Source organism: Parasteatoda tepidariorum, chromosome 8 (genome assembly GCF_982258835.1).
Source record: "Parasteatoda tepidariorum strain Cologne lab strain chromosome 8, Ptep-v5.0, whole genome shotgun sequence".
In the NCBI taxonomy this organism is placed as follows: domain Eukaryota; kingdom Metazoa; phylum Arthropoda; class Arachnida; order Araneae; family Theridiidae; genus Parasteatoda; species Parasteatoda tepidariorum.
Window position 1 is genome coordinate 35,299,172 of NC_141762.1, and position 21,478 is coordinate 35,320,649.

At 27.6% G+C, this 21,478-nt stretch overlaps 1 protein-coding gene across 7 annotated transcripts in view; it reads left to right on the plus strand.

Annotated features, from left to right (window-relative positions):
• The window catches only part of LOC107440397 (irregular chiasm C-roughest protein), a 441,495-nt gene that overhangs the window by 193,049 nt on the left and 226,968 nt on the right, over positions 1-21,478 (plus strand). For 5 of the 7 annotated variants that reach the window (XM_071181523.2, XM_071181525.2, XM_043046457.3 and 2 more), the window contains one exon: positions 3,073-3,125. The exons of 1 other annotated variant lie outside the window; for it this stretch is intronic. The gene's annotated coding sequence lies outside the window, so the exon portion shown is untranslated. Of the gene's footprint in view, positions 1-3,072; positions 3,126-18,763; positions 18,856-21,478 lie in introns of all 7 variants that reach the window. One more of the 7 variants, XM_087150105.1, reaches the window with a different exon arrangement.

A 21,478-nucleotide genomic window follows, 5' to 3' on the forward strand; every position in this document is an offset into this window, starting at 1 on the left:
AATTGTCATAACATGCACAACTTAACATTTTGACCCAACCTTTTTGGAATCATTTCTTGGAACAGTGGAACTGTTGTGTTGGAACTATTGTGTATTCGCAAATAAATCTTTTAAGTAATTCAAATAACTAAACTCGCTAAACCAATATTGCCTAAACTCGCTAAACCAATGCGGTTGTTCTTCTTTGGTACACTCAACAGTTATTTTCTTCAGATTTTTTTGTGAACATGTTTTGGCGCTCTGTTTTCTGCACATGTTTTCATTTTTTTTCTTTTTTTAGTTTTAGAACTAAAGAAATCACTTTCATAGTTTAAATCGTAATTAATGTAAGACTTTAACATTCTTAAGTTCATTAAAATTTTCCGAAGTTTCAAAATCGCTTTCAAATTTCAGCCCAACCAGATTAGTTGTTAAAGAAAAAATTGGTTCAGATGTTATTTCATAAGAAAACGAATGCTAATTATAGTGATCAAATAACAATTACTCTCTCTTAATTTATATTTTATTGCTGTTAGTTGAATTAGAATAATCCTCTAAACTATGCTCCCAAAATGCGTATTCTTACTGTATATTTTTTCTCAAATCCAATAAAAATTATTAATTAACAGTAATTAATAGAAAAGTTAATATTTAATTATTATATTGGGAATTAAGTTCGACCATTACTTATACAATACTTTCAAAATACATATTCTAAACACAAACTTGTTTCTCGAGTCTGATTAAAATTATTCATCAATAACAATTAAACAAATAAAATAAAATAATTAATTAAAATAAATAAATGGCTACCACAGTCAATACTTCTTTGGTGTTAGTTAACTTGGTCTTAATACCTTCTAAACTGCATTTCATAACATTTTCTAAAAATTAACTTTTTTTTTCAAATCTAACTATAAATAAAAAATGTTTAAGATAAAAGTTAATAATAAAAAGCTAATAATAATCAACATAAAATATTGTTATATGACTATTGCTGTTTTTATTTTCTAGCTATAAATAGACATGGCTTAAACTATATTTTCCACAAGCATATGCAAGCATATAAGTTTCTCAAGTCTAATAATAAATTAACAGCTGATATTAATTAAGACAGAAGTGAATAAGTAACTCTAATAAAAACATTTCAATAATCATCATTGTTTACATTTCCATGGTGTTAATTAAGTTGGACATGCCTCAAAACCAAATTATAAATATTTGTCTGCATACAAAAGGCATATTTTTAATAATTAATATAAATAAAAATAATTAGATGACTATCTCTGCTTATATTTCTTCGGTATTAATTAAGTAAAACCACACTTCCAAAAGGCACAATTTTAATATTTATTTCTAAAATCTACTAACTTCAACACTTTTTTTCCTCAGGGAAGCACTTAACAAGCGAGAACTGGTAATGTCTTTTCTACCCCCAAACCAAAGCAGCCCCGCTACAATTATTACTTTCAATTTTGATTGTTTTCGAAGTTCCGTTGATAGTTTTTGAAAATTCTTGTATGCCCCTTCCATTTTCCCCCAGCCTTTTGCGTTCGCTTGCAAATGAGAGTGCATCGCTAATGGATGTCCATTCAAACGATATAAATGTAAAACAACGAAAATGGACTGTCAGTGGCAGACGATTTTGTGTTTGATTGATTCTTCTCCGTAGCAACGAATCTTAAGTTTAATTCTTTTAGTCTGAATATTTATAATAATTAAAAGATTCAGTCATTAAAGGAATCCTTTTTTATCTCAGATAATGATAGTTGATGAAGTGCGTTACTTTAAAAATGAGAAAACGTTAAGAGAATTTCGCGCTTTAGAACTTTTCAATCATTCTTTTTTTTTTTTATTATTTATTTTAAGTATTAATCAGAGAGGCATTGCGGGAGCAATCATTGTTTTTAAATAATTATTTATGCTTTTAGTTTTATAAGTTGTTTAAAAAATTAAGCAATATGAATTTTTTTTTTTTTTTTTTTGCTTTAAATTTTTATCTTATTTTTCTCATAAATTCCGAAAAAGCTGTTTGGGTTTAAAACAATGAAACGATTTAAACTGATATCATTCTTTTTTCATTATTTTACCAATAAACTGAAATAAAAACTTATTTACAAAAATATCTTATAAAAATGATTAAATAGTAAGTCAATTTTAATGCAATGGTTCTTCCAGTTTTATTTTTTATTGTATTGAATTTCGTTCATTGTTTAAAAAAATAAGATATATTAAGCAACATAAAACTATTTACTTTTCTTCGAATTCGTGCTGTTTTTTTAAATAGGAATTCTATGAAAGCCATTTAGTTTTAAAACAGTGATTGAATTTAATTTTTTTATTTATTTATTTTCGTTATTAATCACAAATAAAATAATTTTTTTTGTCCAATTTTTTTCATGTTTTTCATTGCATTTCTTTAAAATTCAAGCTTTTTAAAATATTTATTTTTATGCTGACTTTATTTTAGAAAAAAGTTTCGTACAAATTATTTATTGTTAAAATTGTAACGTGATTTTCAATTTAGTATGTATTAAATAAATATCACTAATCACCTTAATCTAAATATTTAGTGTCCGCTGTTGTAATTGAGCTAAAGAAAGTTGATAATGTTTTAATCAAATCTCTATTACTCTTAAAAATGTCAGCTTTATACGCTTAAATAACTTTAATACACTTTATAAGTGGACGCAAAAAAATTCTGTAATATTTATTGTATATAACATTATTTTATTATGTACAGTGTACAAAATAACAAACAGGACATCCTGAATAACTGTTCATCTAATAATGGGATCTTCACATTCTAAAATTTAATCTTAATGGTTTTAGGGTCAGAAGTCCGTATCAGTAAAAAAATATTCTTATTAACAGAAAGTACGTTTTTTAGTCTGATTTTGTAGCTTAAAATACCGTTTGCATTAGTTAATTAGAATATTTTAGGTCACCCTCTTGAACTATTAAGATTGGGTCATAGAATGTGAAGACCCAATCATTTTATCAAAGGTTATTCAAAATAGTTTTTTCGCACTGTACAAAAACATACATGTTTGCATAAGTTTATTTCTAATTTTTTTTTTCTTTTTTCTACAGAAATGTATCAAAGCCATTTGCTGTCTGCCATATAAATTTGGCTGTTTCTAACTGTAAGTTGCTATTTTTATATTTCAAGATAATTCGAATGAAAAAATATGTAAAGTAATAACTGCTGCCATATTTCAATTTTTATATTATCTATGAAGTACATAAATGAACTTATAAATGTTTTTCATTTAAGAATGTCAACTACATACTACTACCGATTTTTACTAATCCTTAAAAAGGATTTTTTTATTATTTGTTATTACATATAGAAGTAATGAAGAATATTTTAAGGATTTTAGAAATTACATATATCACTTGTTAAATTTATACGATAATTATCCAAGAAGTAAAAATAATTCAAAATAAAAAAATTAAAAAATATCTCGGAAAGTTAGTAAATAATCGTTTACTTTTTCCCAATAAAGCAATTATTCTCCAAATAAATAAGATGAGAGCGGAAGATCAACTTTGGCAAAAGAATTTCATAAGTTTCCATGTTCAAATTGTTACATAAAATTCAGTTTGTCAATTATTAATTCGTGTATAAATAGTATTTCATATCATTTGCAATAAAATAATCTAACTAATAAATGAATTCACTAAATCTCCTTTTGTAATTTTGTTGAAACTAAATTTCATTTTGATTACGCGAGCAACTTATTTAGTTACTTAGTCCAAATGTTGTAGTAAATGTTGGAACATCATAGAAATTAAATTTTTGTGCTTTTTATTTTTTATTTAGTTATTTTTTTAATTTTCTTTTTACTTCCCGAATGCTTTAGTTGAGTCTGAGTCGGACATTCGAAACGTTAAATTCAGCTTACGACTTAAATAAGGAAAAGCTAGTGAATGTTAAACATGAATTCAAATTAGAAGTAAAAATAAAGCAAAAGACGAATCGAAATTAAAAATATTATCAAATTGTAATAAATAATTGAGAAGCGAGAAAAAGTGTAATGAGCAAAACCAAAATACGTATTAGAGGCTATCGATTTCTGCGACTGCTCGAAATATTTTGGAGCAGGTTGAACTATAATATCGTTCAAATTAGGATTATTTGGATGGAACCCAATACCTCTGTATTCGTAACTTGATGCTTTAACCGCAATAGGAGTGATTTTGATCCACCGAATTACAGAATATCCTGTATATATTACAGATTAATTTTGAATTAAGATTGTAAATTTGTCGTAGCACAAATGATTTTTGAAAACTACAAATGTTTATTTTCTTAAATCCGCAAGTTTTTTTAAAATATTTTTTTTTCAATTTTACCTTACATTTTGACATTAATAAGTACTTTTCTGAAGCTTCTGAATTAAGAATATATAAATAATATGACATTTTGAAGTTTGATTGGTTGTTAGTAGGATTATATATGTGTAGCAGCATTAATATCCACCATGACTTTTACAAATTATTAATGTTTGTTTTTTTTTCTCAAATCCGCCATTCTTTTAATGTTACGATTATTACAACTTTATTTGTTTACGAAAGGTTTTCTTTTTCTTTGTTTCAAGTTTTTCTTTACTTTCTTATAGCAATAAATACTTTTCTGAAACTTGCATAACTGAATTAATACATAACTGATAAAACATTTAGGAGGTTAGATCATTAAAAAAAGGTCAAAAAATAGTTTTGAGATAATCAAAATCCTGCCTAATAAGTTCGTCTTTTAATCCCTTGGACGATAAATTAATAAGGATATACCCTCAAGTTCAATAAGAATACAAACATAATCCTTAAGGTACCACCCTCAAGCTCAATAAGAATACAAAAGAATGGAAGTTTTGTTATCTACCTTTTAAACTAGAAGATCTTTGTCAACCAGATGAATTTTTATTGCGCAGTGCAATACTAAGTGTTGCACTGCACAATAAAGCTTTCATATTCTTTGTGCTAAAAAGCAGGCAAACGAATATCTGATGAACGAATTACTTACGATAATATTTTAACAATTCTGTTCATTTGTATAAAACTATTAATATTGCATTTTTTTTCAAACAATATTTCTAATTCTTTATATGATTTTAATTTTATTATTTGCACCATGTATATGTCTTTCAGTGTATATATTTTTCTGTATTTGTGTTCCTTTGAAATTTTAAAAATGTCTCGCAAATGTTGGACTTTTTTTTCTCGCCACAAGTTAGCAACCCCGACTATCATCAATAGGATATGTTATCATTTATATCAATATCGCATAATTAGTACAAAAAAGTAATCCGAAATCTTAACTAAAAAAACTGAATGAACCTTTCCTTATTTACCAACTACATTCAGCATTAGCTTTGATGAACCTACTAGTTTACCCAGTTGACGTTAGCGAATGAATTTGCTTTTCTTTTTACTTCATCCGAATGAGTGGGGCCACAATTTCTTCTACGGGGCTCTCCTTAACTTTTTCTACAAACAGGGGTGGAGATTGTGTGTAACTGGTCACGTGGGAAAGGGCACTCACGTGACCAGAGCAGCTGATGAACGCAGGGCGCTGAAAAAGCACTAATCTGATAAGTCCATTGTCGGTTACTTTTGGTCACTGCTGAAAAGAACATTTAACTCTTAGTTCCATGTATGTGGGTGGTAGTGAGTGGTGGCTGTACAAACACAGCTCATTCTTCTTCCTTTTTTTTGTTCGCAGAAACTCTTGTTTTCCAGTATATTCCTTCATTCATTCCTAAACGAAAGTTCCCCATTTCAGAATTGATGCTTTCTCCTTTTTTGTTTCGTTCATGGCCTATTATTATTGTGTCAACCTTTTCAAAGGTAGTGAAAGCAAGTCGCTCAATTTCGTATCAGAAAAGGTTATTCAGACTGAAGTTGCTCGTTTATAATAGTATGAGCATTTTACGAACGTCTTAGGCGTAGTTACACTAGTTTTCTAAATGGTTTTTAAAAATAATTGGTGTTTTTTTTTAAATAATTTTTCTTTCAAAAATAATAACTCTAATAATTTTTTGGCTAGGAAAAATTGCTAGTTTTTTCCCGCCTGTACGTAATATTACTTTCCGCTTGCATTAATTGCGTATGCACTTCAGAAGAGTTTTTGGCTTAGTTACACAAGTTTTTATTACATTTTTAAAAAAACGATTGATGTTTTTTTAATGCATCATATTTTTCTCACACTCATAAATTTACCTTACTGTATGGTAATGACACTTCTGATAAAAAGAACTGGAATAATTGTTAATGAAACTAAAATATACGGCATTTAAACTATTCAATTGACAATTTTACCGTTTATAAAATTCTAGTTTTCAAAATTTATAGTTCGATTATTAAACATTTAATAAAAAATACAAACCTGAACTAAGCATTACCTGAATAAATTATTTTAATTCCATGATCTACGGTATCAGGATAAAATTGCTGCATTTACCGAACTTTATCACACATTATAAAGCTATATTTCATTGTTAATTTAATCAAAATCATTACTAAAGCTCTTCGCTAAAATTTTCCAAGCACCTTTGTTTCCTATAGATCCAGAAACACGGTAAATTTTACCATGTTCTGGTAGTTTTAACTAAATTTTTTTCTTAGTATAATGCACTTCATAAACGTATATTGTATAGTTGAGCATGCTTTTCTTATAGTTTTAAAAGTATTTAGCAGTTTAAAAGACTAAAATGCTATTCTAAAAATAATATCAATAAAATTATTTGCCTTGCTTGGAGAGGTTATATTGCTCGAGTTGTTAGTATATTTTCAAAAGACTCTAAAATGATCAGTTGGATCTATTATGTCAAATAAATTTTGACAGTTAGCCTGATCTAAAATTTCTTCGAAGAAAAAAATGCATTACTTAGCATTTGAAATCAATGATAGTGCTTAAAATATTATTATGGAATTATAGATCTAAATTTAGAGAAGAAAATAATAGAAACTTTTCATCGCAAGTGGTAATTTTTTTCCAATATAACATATTAAAATTTTATACTATTAATTTTTAAAATAAAACAGTTACTCAACTTTACGTGTGACACTGTCTCAATTAATCAACACTGTCTCAATAAATCAACACTGTCTCAATTAATCAACATTGTCTCTTTTAAAATTATTCTGCTACACTGCCTCAATAAAGTTCAGCTTCATAATATATTAGCGATGCCTAAATGGAAGATTCATTATATAAAAAATGTAAGACAACATGGAACGTCATTGTTCGATTTAGGCTTAAAATAAATTAGTAGGGTGATATTAAACTACAAGTGTTAAGACACCTCAGCATTCTTTCGAATTGCCATCTAAATTTCATTAACAAATTAGATGTATTAAATTAAGATAAACTTCATATCCCGGAATAAAACTGAGAAAAGTATACACAATTATGTTCGAATCAACCCAACAAGTAATGAAAAAATGCATTGTCTTCGTAAATCTTAATTAATAAGAATGATTGAATTAACAATTGTAATTTAAATTGAAGCTAATCTTAACACAAAGTATCTGAGTTCACAATGAAAAGACGACTAATTAAATACCTATGGTGGGAGAATTATATTCACCATTTATATTTATTTACTATCATTTATTCAGATTTGTTGCTAAATGGCGAACTAGGAAATTCGTTTTTTTTCTTTTTTTAACACCAAGAATTTTAAGATGCTTTTGCTAAATGAATTGCTAGAAATTGTTACATTCAGTTTATGCTAATGTTGTAAATCAGTTAATTTAATTAGCTTATTAAAGAACATGACATCTTACAAGGCAGGGAATAAAATCATGTCTCTTGATGTAGGCTTAAGAATCGTTCGAAAAAAAGTGCGCGAAATATTCCAGAAGATCTAGAATTGTGTGAAGACAAAAGAAAATGCGGAGACAATTAGTTCTTGTCAAACTACCTCCTCTAGAGAAATCTTCTCATTCTTTATTCTATGGTTACAAAAAATAACAATAAATAAATAACTTAAGTTCTCTACTCAAAAGACAGAGTGTCAACCGTAAATAGTTTTTCTCGGAAAGAAATGCCAACTGTAGATGCGTTTTGCAGTTGATGAGGAAATGATAGCGGAAAAAAAACATTTTCACTCGTCGAAGAATCAGCACATTTTTAACAAGTTCAGAGAATTTCGATTCACAAAAGCGACGTTCCTCACAGTGCCGTCACATCATTACGAACGGAACCTTAATTAGTGAACGTAAATAAATAACTGTTTGGTGTCAATTAGGCATTCAATTCTAACGTGCACCGTTTTGATGCTGGAATCGAGGAAAATAAATATTCTTTCGAAAAGCTAGATCGATTGACACAAATGACTTTATAAAATAGAATACTCAAGCTGCCTTCGAAAGAGTAGAAATGGTTAATTTTTCAACAAAGAAGAAAAAAAAATAAGGAACTCAAACGCGTTTAGATTCTTTCTCACGCAATGTTTATTTGATTTTAATTAGAATTGCAATTAAAACTTACCAAATTGAGAAAACTATTGTTTATTAATAGAAATTCTTTAAATGAAAGAGATTATAGTTTGTTCCTTAAAGAAATGGAAATAATAAATTAAACTGAATAAGTTTTGAAGCTTACGAAGAAATAAATATTTCCTACACTTTTCATTTTACCAGATCTCGTTTTGTTTTGTTAGTACATACATAAATTATCACTAATTTAAAGGTATATTTTGAAAATATATGGAATGATAATAATATTTGAATTTTTGATCAAACGAATATTTGTTAATAAAAAATAATGTAAATAATAGAAAAGGAAGTTCTGAAATATTATTTTGTCATCACTGAACTTGATGGTTCTTTATATTGAAAGTTATTAATAGAATTCAAAATGTGCATTTCATATAATTTTGGATTATTTAAAAACGATTATAGTAACAAGCAATTTTTATTCAATAATTAATAACCAATAATGTTGGTATTAATATTACGTGATACTTGCTATATTTGTCTCGTAAAATAACCACATGAAACGTATTTCAAAAATCCAAGAATATATTTTGAAAATAAACTGCAAAACAGGAATAAACTTTCAACGGTGCTTAAGGATTCAAAGAAGGTGGTTGTTTTCTTTCAGAAGAAACAGTTTTTTGCTGTTATTTTATGGCTATATGGAAGTTGTTTGGGACAAAATAATAATAAGACACATTTTCAATTTCTTCCAAAGAACGTTTGGGATGGGAAATTTCCCAGTAGGTAATAATTATGTAATGTGATTGTTTAGTTATATCTCCGAAAACTTACAAATTTTCTATCTGGGAACAACGCAAAGGAACAGATTGACATAAAAATATCACCCTTGGAATAAAACTGGATTTGTTAATTGAGATAACATCTTCAAATAGAATTGCTATTTCAAGAAACTATTTTCGGAGTGCATATAAGTATGCATAAATTTAAATGTTACTAATTTTGTCAGGTATATCTGCTAAATTTTCGAGGATCGTAATTTCTTATACTTTGTATTCGTAAATTTCTAATTTATCTACCTACCATCGCTATCAAATAATATTAAGCTTCAAACTTCATTCATTTCTTTAGAGTGAGATTGATTTATATGGAAATATTTTTTTTTTTTAAGTTGCATTAACTTCCGGAACTTTGGCAACGTTATCTATGTCTTTTGTTAGACGAACACGAAACATATTTTCGAAACTTCTATTGAATTACATTTACTTTCTTTTATTGATATTAGAGAGATAACATTTCGCTCCTCCGATTTCTTCAAGAATGCTTTCTTTTTGTAACTTCAAACTGCTCACATATTTTACAGATTATATTTCAGGTTTACTATCTATTTTTTTTAAAAATGAATTTTTCATTAAAGTTTTAAGGTTTCAAGAAATTTTAAATTTCATTTCTTTGACAACTTCATATTCATACTATTTTCAATTAAAAATTCAAAACTTCTGATTTGGAAACTTGTTCTTCAATTTTTATTTTATTTATTTATATATCGAGTTATTATTATTTCTTGTTAAAGTAAACTATTGAGACCGTCACATCAATCACTTTTAGCCCAGCATTGTCCTCATACATTGAAACAGTCACAATTTAAAGTTTATTTTGGAAACTTGCTCTTCATTTTTTTAAATTTAGTTATTTATTTGTATTATTATTTTTTTGAAAATCAGACTATTGAGACCGTCACAGCAATCGCTTCAACCCAGCATTCTCATCATACATTGAAACAATCACAATTGAAAGATGATTTTGAGAACTTACTCTTCATTTTTGTATTTAATTTTATTTATTTATTTATTGATTGATTCATTTATTATTATTTTTTTAACCAAACTATTGAGAACATCTCATTAATCACTTTGAACACCAGCATTCTCCTCATATATTGAAACAATCACAATTTAAAGCTGTTTTTGGGAACTTGCTCTTCATTTATTTAATTTTATTTATTTACTTATTTATCAATTTATTTATAGAAAAAAAAAAGTGTAAAGTAAACTATTGAGACCGTCATATCAATTTCTTTTAACCCAGCATTGTCCTCATACATTGAAACAATAGCAATTTAAAGTTTTTTTGGAGAACTTACTCTTAATTTTTTTATTTTATTATTTACTTATTTATCTATTTATTAAATTTTTTTTTTCGAAAAGTAAACTATTGAGACCGTCACATCAATTACTTTTAACCCAGCATTGTCCTCATACGTTGAAAAAAAATCACAATTTAAAGTTGTTTTTGGGAACTTGCTCGTTTTTTTTTAAAATTTATTTTTATTTATTATTATTATTATTTTAGAAAAGCAAACTAATGAGATCCTCACATCAATTTTTTTTAACCCAGTATTCTCATCTTACATTGAGACAATCCCAATTTAAAGTTGATTTTGGGAACTTGCCCTTTATTTTATTTTATTTATTTATTTATTTATTTATTTATTTATTTATTTATTTATTTATTTATTTATTTATTTATTAATTTAATATTATTATTATTGCTATTAAAAAGTAAACTATTGAGACCGTCACATCAATTGCTTTTAACTCAGCATATCCTCATACATTGAAACAATCACAATTGAAAGTCGAAGTCTTCACTCAATTGTTACCAAAAAGTTCTTCCCGAATTCTTGATAAAATATATAAACAAAAAGAATGCCCCAGTATTGCAGAAATAAAAGACAAACATAGCAAACAAAAATATTGGTTAGGGTAGAATAAGAAGAAGAAAAAGAAGAAGAAAAAACAACAACAATCAAAAATAAAAATAGAGAAATAAAAATCCCATCTCCTCCGCACGATCGAAGGGCGGAAATAACTTTTATTGAAAAGTCGATGGTGCTCGGGTTTTTTTTTGACCATCGGTCGAAGTGGACGATCGAATTACGACCCTCAGGGTTACGAAGACACAATGTTGGACCTAACTTACGGCCTCTTGGTACCAATCACATTTCCTGAGAGCTAGTTTATCTTAAACGATGGCAACAGTGATGGTAGAAAGATCTTTCCCGTTAACACTCTCTTCCAGAACATAAAGCTGAGATGAAATAAATAAATAAATATATCAAAACTTTTATTTGAATCAAATAAGGTTCGGTTGAAAATAAGTGCATTGTTCTTTTATCAAAGGTGATATGCAGTTATACTAATTAAAATAGGCTAATACTTGATGCTACGTAATAATATAGTTAAACAACGTCAATAAAGCGCAAATAATGGAACGAATAAGTTTCGGGTTCAGTAAACAAAAACTTTCCTTAGCGTCAAGAAACAAAGTTTGCTGTTATTTTTGTTTATTTATATTTATGTACAACTAACAAATTTATCTTGAAATTTATAACATTGAAAAAACTAGATTGTATAACACTAAGAAACATTTTTTTTCGCTTGTATGAGATTTTTTTTTACAGAGATTTTGTTTTGTATCGCTGATTTCAAATCTGAAAATAATTTCTCGCTCCAATCTATAGTTTTTTTACGATTTCTCTAGTATTTTTTAAATCGAAATGTACAAGTTTAAAAACGTTATATATATAAAAGACGTAGCATAAATGTTGAGGCTAACTTTTTGGAGAGTTAAGGACATCATCAAGATTTAAACAGCATAGGAACTGATGCCCGGTTATGTTGTCGTACAAGACTAGGGGCAATTCCCTGTTGTGAACTGTTTCTTCGTGTGCTTCTGAACAAGTTTTAAGCCGCGTATGCAACATTTCCGGACATGTGTTTAATCCTGATAATGTGCCCTACTTTCGCTTGAAGCTTGTCGTAACATTTACGCAACCCCGCATTATGTATAACATTTTTAAACTTGTACAATTCGGCAGAAAATAAACAAAAAATTCCATTTAAAAAAATCTGTAACTTTAGGAGCAAAACTTATTTAAGATTTAAATTCCTATCACCCGAATTAGTCACGATTGTTCAAGAGTAAACAGTGCGCATGCGTCGTCATTGCATGCGTTGCTATGGCGACCGTTGCCGTTTGATAGAATTCTTATTTTTCATTAAGTTCATTATGCATTAATATTTTCGGCGAGTTTACTCTTGAATTGTGGGACCTGAGAGATGCTATAAATATTATTTAAATTGTCAATAAAGAGAATCTCATCCCTTAAACGATGTTTTCCTTGTTTTATTAAGAATCAGAAATCTAGTCTACAGTTCCAAGATCAAGTATTTGTATAAATGCAGCAAACGATTTATTACCCGACGTAATCTTTTAAAATATCATAAATACGTATTTAAGGACTCATGGCACTACAATGAGAAGCAAAATTTCCAAATTGATCAAGAGAGATCTTTTAATAATGCTTTTGATAAAAAAAAATCGCCATTTCTGCTCTTTATGTAATGATCTCATGCAATACGATGAGTTAAATTTCAGAATACAAGATAATAATACAAGACAAATAAATAATACTTATTTAAAGATCAATCTTTCATCGACATATAACCTAAAAACTTGAATTTGACTCATTTAATTTCATTTGCGAGCAAGATTTCCTTTATTATTTATAAAAGTTTAATTAAAAACCTCCTTATCCCTGGTCTTTAGGACCATTTTGTTAAATATATTTCCATTTTGTTTTTAAAAATTTTTCTTTAAAATATTTTATATCTAAATAAAACTACATCAATAATGCAGAAAATTTTAAATGTTTAAGCAAATTGATAAATCTTTGAAAAATTACCAAATGGGAAGTTTTTTTGTCGCCTCCAGATATCTTAAAATCCATTCAAAACATTTAGAATAATAATAATATATATATATATATATATATATATATATATATATATATATATATATATATATATATATATATATATATATATATATATATATATATATATATATATATATGTTTATGTGTTTTAGTTATTATCTAAATTTTAATTTCACACGTTAACTAAAATTAAAAAGTATTCCTTAATTTGATAACTAATATAAAGTTTTTTTCACAAAACATTGAACTTTTTTTTTAAAAAAAAAGCTCTTTCTGCAATGAACAACAATGATCATATTGATTTAAAATAAATTTTGTTTAATCCATTTATACTATAATCACTGTTAAAAAGGCATCAAAACAAGATTCCATAAAACTAACTGTATATTTACAAAGAAAACACTTGAAAATCGCAACCTCTACTTGCTATAAATCTGTCAAAAACGTTTTTAGAGTATCATTTTCTCAGGAAATTACTCGATAAATTACCCGTTACACCTCCCGATGATTGAAAAACTAAATTTTTAGCAGTTTTTTTCTTCTGAGTCCTTTGTCCTTCAATTACCTTCAAATCACAATCAATTGACAAAGACTGATAAAACTCGAAGGGCGAAGCATTTATTAATGAAATTAATTTCATCACTGATAAAGAAGAAAAAAAAAACTTTCTAATATATTCTTTCAGCACACGCCTATCCATTCATCGGTGACGGATTGTGCATACCTAATTTCATTAGCTAAAAACAAATTATTCTAAAAAAGATAGTTTATCAATACTGTTTAACGAAGAAGTTGACAGATAGGAATAGCTCTCTATCAACAAGAAGGTCAGCTTATCTTCTTCAATTATAAAGCGTAAACAACAATTTACCCAATGAACCTATGCTGTATCATTCCTTCAACCTCCGGCCTTACGCAAAGAGGGTTTTTAAAGCTCACACTCTGACCTCTCTGCTGATGAACTGCATCAATTTTAAACGTTTCAACCCAAGTTGACCTCTTCCATCCTCGACTATCGATCGATACACCACGTGATTTATGGAAGGCGTGCAACTTTAGACGCCAACTACTGTTATTATTAAACACATCGTACATTATATGTAATGTGGCGATTGATGCGCATGGGAAGTGGCTACTTTGTCTTTCCCTTGTTGGTGCCTGGCATAGTGACTCCATTTCGCAACCCATTCCAGAAACTTTCATGCCGTAAAATATGTCACTTACAAAAGTGAGAGAAAATTTTTTGGATCGTTTTTAAATCGGAACTTTTTAACATTTTTTTGGATAGTTTTCGCTGGTGTTTTTAAATTGGATCACTTCAACAAATTTTCGATGGTTTCCGTTTGTGTTTTTAAATTGGATCACATTACAAACAATTCCGATGGTTGCCGTTTGTGTTTTTAAATTAGATCACTTAATTCGGATGGTTTCCACTTGTGTATTTAATTGGATCGCTTTACTAAATGTATCGATGTTTTCCGCTTGTGTTTTTAATTGTATCCTTTGACTATCTTTTTGGATGGTTTTTGCTGTGCTTTTTAAATTATGTCACTGGCTAAATTGGATCACTTCATTCGGATGATTTCCACTTGTGTATTTAATTGGATCGCTTTACTAAATGTATCGATGTTTTCCGCTTGTGTTTTTAATTGTATCCTTTGACTATCTTTATGGATGGTTTTTGCTGTGCTTTTTAAATTATGTCACTGACTAAATTGGATCACTTCATTCGGATGATTTCCACTTGTGTATTTAATTGGATCGCTTTACTAAATGTATCGATGGTTTCCGCTTGTGTTTTTAATTGGATCCTTTGACTATCTTTTTGGATGGTTTTTGCTGTGCTTTTTAAATTATGTCACTGGCTAAATTGGATCACTTCATTCGGATGATTTCCACTTGTGTATTTAATTGGATCGCTTTACTAAATGTATCGATGTTTTCCGCTTGTGTTTTTAATTGTATCCTTTGACTATCTTTATGGATGGTTTTTGCTGTGCTTTTTAAATTATGTCACTGACTAAATTGGATCACTTCATTCGGATGATTTCCACTTGTGTATTTAATTGGATCGCTTTACTAAATGTATCGATGGTTTCCGCTTGTGTTTTTAATTGGATCCTTTGACTATCTTTTTGGATGGTTTTTGCTGTACTTTTTAAATTATGTCACTGGCTAAATTGGATCACTTCATTCGGATGATTTCCAATTGTGTATTTAATTGGATCACTTTACTAAATGTATCGATGGTTTCCGCTTGTGTTTTTAATTGGATCCTTTGACTATCTTTTTGGAGAATTTTTGCTATGCTTTTTAAATTAGGTCACTGTCTTTACGGATATGTTCACACTTGTATTTTAGCTTGGATCACTTTAATAACATTAAATTTTTTTTTTAATTTAATGCTATTTATTAGCTCCTAAACACATGTTTAAATTAAAGTAACTTTAGAATTTTACTGCATCTTTATCCCAGCATATACATTGTATAAAGAGGTTTCGGACAATTCAATATTTTCATATATGCTTTTTGATAGCTTTATGATGCAGAATTTTCTGTCCATAAAAATTTCGAAAATTAGTTTTCTCCTTCTCCTTATTGCTGATGCTCCCCAACTACCGAAGATTGCTGTGCAATCTTGCATTGTTCGAAGTATTGACCAATAGTCTTCGTGTATTCATATTTAGAATTCTTCGAAATTGTGCTTGATTTTCATAAATATTTTAACTAATAGAATTTTTTTTAATTGATTTGTTTTAAGTATATTTCATTTTTGAATAACACTTATATCGAGCATTTTTGTTTTTAATAAAAAATATTTCACAAATTAATTTTTATAAATTAGCTTCCAAATGCTGCATTACTTTCATCATGAATTTACTCCCAAAAATTAATACCTGACAATTCTTAAGAATTTTATGTTCCTCAAATTTATACTCCTTGCTTTCAACTCAACTTGAACTTGTCTTGAAAACAGAAAAAAAATTCCAATTTCGGGCCCTCACTAACACCTAAAAAATAGCTAAAGATACTGAGAACTTTATTGGAAAGTCAACCTTTTCTTTTCTTTTTTCTTTTCTTCTCCGGTAGATATCTCCCACGATAAGAAAGACGAAGAGGATGGACCAAAAATCTGAACTCGGTATTAACCCGTCAAAACTAGGTGGTTTTTGCTTGTCTGCGCATCTTCGATTTCTTTTTTCCCGTATTTTTTGTGTTTCTTTTTTAAATATATCTATATAAAATAAAAAAAACGGTATTTGTTGATTTCGTTATTTTTTTCCTCACTGTATTTTTTTCTCCATCTTCCGTTAAACTCCCTTTGGGCAATTTTCTATGAAAAGTGGTTTTTCACCTCGCTTTTCTGTTATAGCTGAAGAAGATTATTGATTTGTGAATCTCATTCGAGCATTGCAGTTTTGATTTTTCTTCGCTTTTTTGAGTAAAAATTTATCCATCACGCACAAGTAGCGTGGGAAACATTTTTTTGCTAAGCTGTTAGAACGATGATTCCTATTGGTTTATTTGATGGTATTATTTCAATTTCCAATTCTAGTATTTAAGGTGTGTTTATTTAATTTTCATTTTTATAACAGTCATTGAACACACGATCCAATTTTGAGGTTACAACTACCAATGTTCAACCCCGTAGCTATGTAATTTTGAACCCAATCCAGAAAACAAAGGAACTCCTGGCTTGGGAAAGATTTGCGTTCGTGGAGAACTTTTTGTTGGAACTAACCTGCATTTGCGTTATATTGGGAAAAGCATGAAAACCTTCTACAGTTAACCCGAGGGCAAGGGGACTTTTACCCTTAATTTGATGAAGATATCACTGAGGATATTTTGCTTCAGCACTGTGGTCGACGCGAGCCGAGTGCGGATTTCGTATCAAGTAATCCAGTTATCGCTGGGATTCGAACCCAGGGCACTTCACTAGGAGGCGAGTGCTCTATCTCCTAAGCCACCACTACTCAAGGTGTGTTTGTCACCGTTATAAGAATACTTTTACAGCAGTTATTAATAAGAATAAGTTGCAATTTAAAGATTTTGTTTACTATTAAATTGAAGGCAATTTTTGCAATTTAACAACAGCAATGTGATGTTACCAATTTCAGAGTGACTTATAAAGTCTGCGTAAAAATTATCCAAATTTATAATACAAAACTACTAAAAACTACCCATTCAAGTCGTCATATGTTCTGCATGATTGATTTTTAGTACTTTAAAGAGACCAAAATTCCCCAAAATATTATTTTCTCAGCAGGTGTTTCGAGACAAAACTATATTCCAATTAAAAAATTCTCAGACAAAAATTGGAGATGAAAGGTTATTAATATCTTATTACTTTTTTTACTCATATTTAATGACAATGAAAACATTGCTAAATGTATATATTCTTTTAAAAGCGTAAACTGGGAATTTTCAATAAAGAGTCATTTCCTAATAAAAATATAAAACCTCAGCATTCTCAGAATTCTGCAAATATATTTTTGTAGCGTAAATAGTACAAAGGGACGATTCCTAATACAAAATAGCATTATAATTTTTAAACGTTGTAACTATAAAATGAAGCACAATATATATAATGCATAATGGATAATCGTAATACATAATAATCATAACCTTGTTTCTATTTATTTAGTTAGTTTTCGTTAAATCTAACTGTGTTTCAACTAGAGTAGTTTTAATACTTAAAACCTTTGTAATTAAAAACACCATTTAAACACTATTTTATTTTCTGAAAATAACTCTTAGCTTGTAAGCCACATGATAATATTTAACACGTCGACTAATGTTAACATTTTAGCAAATACAGAATGCTAATTTATATGTAATATGAAATTTATTTGCAAAACAATGTTAAAAACATATTTTGAACATTTCTTGCATTAAAATGATTTCAGCATATTTAAAAATTCAATATTTAGCAATTTTTACAATTCGTAAAACCCTAAAATTTGTGCCAATCTTTTTATGTCCACTTCAGAAATTTCAGATTTACATTTGAAAACATCATTTAAAAATTTATATTAACCAACTTTTTTATAATGAAATCTGACATTCTGAAGTTATTTTAGCAAAATAAAAAACAAAGAAGTAAATATTTAATTCCTTTCGCTGATCATGATCATTTTGTCTTGCATAATTAAAACAATAAGGCGGTATTAGTACCAGAAATCATTGCAACAAAAAAGTAATTACTTTGTTTTTAGCTCACTTTTTACAAAATACTTTTATTTAAAGATTTTTAAACTTAGTTTTCTTTTTTTTCTAAAAAAAAAAGAGATTTAGGAGGAATATTAATTTTTGAAACTAGGTTTAAAAAATGTTTATACCACGGTGTCTCCAATCATACGTAATCACCTAATTAATTCTTCACTCCAACATTAAAAATACAAACAAATGCAAAAAAATTTACAAAGTTCTCTCCACTTCCAAAGAAAAAAAAAGCATTAGCATTTTCTCAAAGTTTTTTTTTTCCTTCCTTAATTCGTAGAAGTTTGTTATTTAGAAAAAAAGGGAAAAAATACTGTAATGTGGCTTTTTTTTCTTCAGGTGCTATTACCAAAAAAAAAAGTCCCCGGCAAATGATAATTATGTTCGACCAATTCTTAAGAAAAATGGTGATCTGCCTTTTAATAGTAACGGTAAAGTAATTTTTTTGTTTTTAATTGTTAGTATCTCTAACCAATTCCCTAACTTCAAGTAGAAATACTTTTTTTCTGTTAAAACGTTTTATATTATCGAAAAGGTTCTGAAACAACTTTATTATCTTGGATTTCTACCATAAATCTTCTTGAAACTTCTAGATGAAAGCGGCATGTGACATCCAAAGCATTAATATTGTTCTTTACTTCTTACGTTAGCTGATAGTCCTTAAGCTTGAGATATTGCCAATTCAGTGCTTGTTATTTGTATTTTTTTTTTCGTAAAAAATAAATTTATATAAATGATATATTGCTCCCTATTGATTTCAATTAACAGAAGTTTTGAAACAATTTTAATAGGCTGACGAAAAATAACGTAATTAAGATATTTAAAAATTTCAAAATTTGTACCTTTTTTTTCAAAATTTAATGTATATAACTGATATGTTGTTCATCGTTGATTTAAGTAGAAAAAGATTTAAAATGTTTACTACAATACAAACAAATGCAAAAAAATAATTTAAAAAAATTTCCACTTCCGAAAAAAAGCATTAACATTTTCTTATATTTTTTTCTTAATTCTGAGAAATGTGTTATTTTTAAAAAAAAGGAAAACAATACTGAAATGTGTTTTTTTTTCATCAGGTGCTATTACCAAAAAATAAATAAATAAAGTCCACGGCAAATGATAATTATGTTTGACCAATTCTTAGGAAAAGTGGTGATCTGCCTTTTAATAGTAACGGTAAAATATTTTTTTTATTTAATTGTTAGTATCTCTAACCAATTCCCTAACTCAATTTTTACTTCAATAGCATTTCCTCAAAGTTTTTTTTTTTAATTTCCTTTCTTAATTCTCAAAAGTTTATTATTAGCATCATCATTTCAATCAATAGCATTTCCTCAAAGTTTTTTTTTTAATTTCCTTTCTTAATTCTCAAAAGTTTATTATTTAATTTCAATAGCATTTCTTTAAAGTTTTTTTTTTAATTTCCTTTCTTAATTCTCAAAAGTTTATTATTAGCATCATCATTTCAATCAATAGCATTTCCTCAAAGTTTTTTTTTTAATTTCCTTTCTTAATTCTCAAAAGTTTATTATTTAGAAGAAGAAAAAGAAAATACTGTAATGTGGCTTTTTTTCTTCAGGTGCTATTACCAAAATAAATAAATCATGCCCCAGGTAAATGATAATTATATTCGAGCAATTCTTAAGAAAAATAGCGATCTGCTTTTTAATAGTAACTTAAATTAGAAATTTTAGTAATTTTTTTGATTATAATTGTTAGTTTCCAACCAATTCCCAAACTTAAAATATACAAATATTTTTTTTTTCTTTTTAATATTTTTATATTGTCGACAAGGTTCTGAAACAACTCTATTATCTTAGATTTTTACCATAAATCTTCAAGAAATTTCTGAAGAAAGCGAATGTGACATCTAAAGCATTAATATTGTTCTTTACTTCTTACGTTAGCTGATAATCCTTAGGCTTGAGATATTGCCAATTCAGTACTTGTTATTTGCCTTTTTTCGTCAAAAATAAATTTATATAACTGATAATTCCCCATCCCCAATTGATTTTAATTTACAAAGTTTTTCAAAAAAATTTGTAATAGGCTGACGAAAAATAACGTAATTAATATATCGTGTACAAATATCAAATTTTGTATATATATGTACTACGAAAATAAATTTATATAACTGACATGTTGTTCCCCATTGCTTTAAATAGAAAAAGTTTTAAAAACCTTCCTATAATTATTTGTAATGCGTTCAAAAAATAATAACTTTATTAAAATATTATATATTTTATCTTTTTACAAAAATTAATTTAATATAAAGTAAAGATCTAGCTGTCTATTTTTAACGAAATTTACAATTGAATTAAATATTTTTTTAAACAGTCGTAAGAAAATCCAAGCATCCAAAAAGTCTGAGTTTATTACAGTCAATGCCTATTTCACTTATTAAAATTATAAAAAGAATTTATAATTTCTTCAAACAAAAAATTACTTTGAAAATCCTGTTTAAACGAAGTTTGATCTTTAAATTTTATTTTTAATGACTTATTTTCGGTCTGTGGCATTTTAAAATTGATGTTAGTTTGTAGTACATCATGAAATCAGTGTATCATATTTTCTCCTATGAAACTAAAATATATCAAAACAGTTACGAAACTTCCTATTTATATGCAATAGATAAAAATTATGAAAATATAATATAACATACGGTATTTTATCCAATATTTAAACTCAAATTCATTTTTGGGAGTTTATATCACATTACATGATATAATGTTAAATATGTAAAATATAGTATTAAAGATATGGTTAGAAATATATTCTCGTAGTTTTTTTTATTAATGCTGTTTTTCTAAGCTCTTTATGACAAATACAGAGAAGAACTATGCAGATATATTTGCATAGAAATGCAATTATATATTATTGCCCCACGAGTTGTTTAATATTTTAAAAAATTACTTCCCCGATAAAATATAATAATATTTACAAGACATAGTATAAATTAAGTAAATATATCATAAATGGACTTATTTACATAGAACTGTTGTTTGACCAACCAAAACGGTTGTCCATGAACTGTTCCGCTTCCGTAGTTTTTAC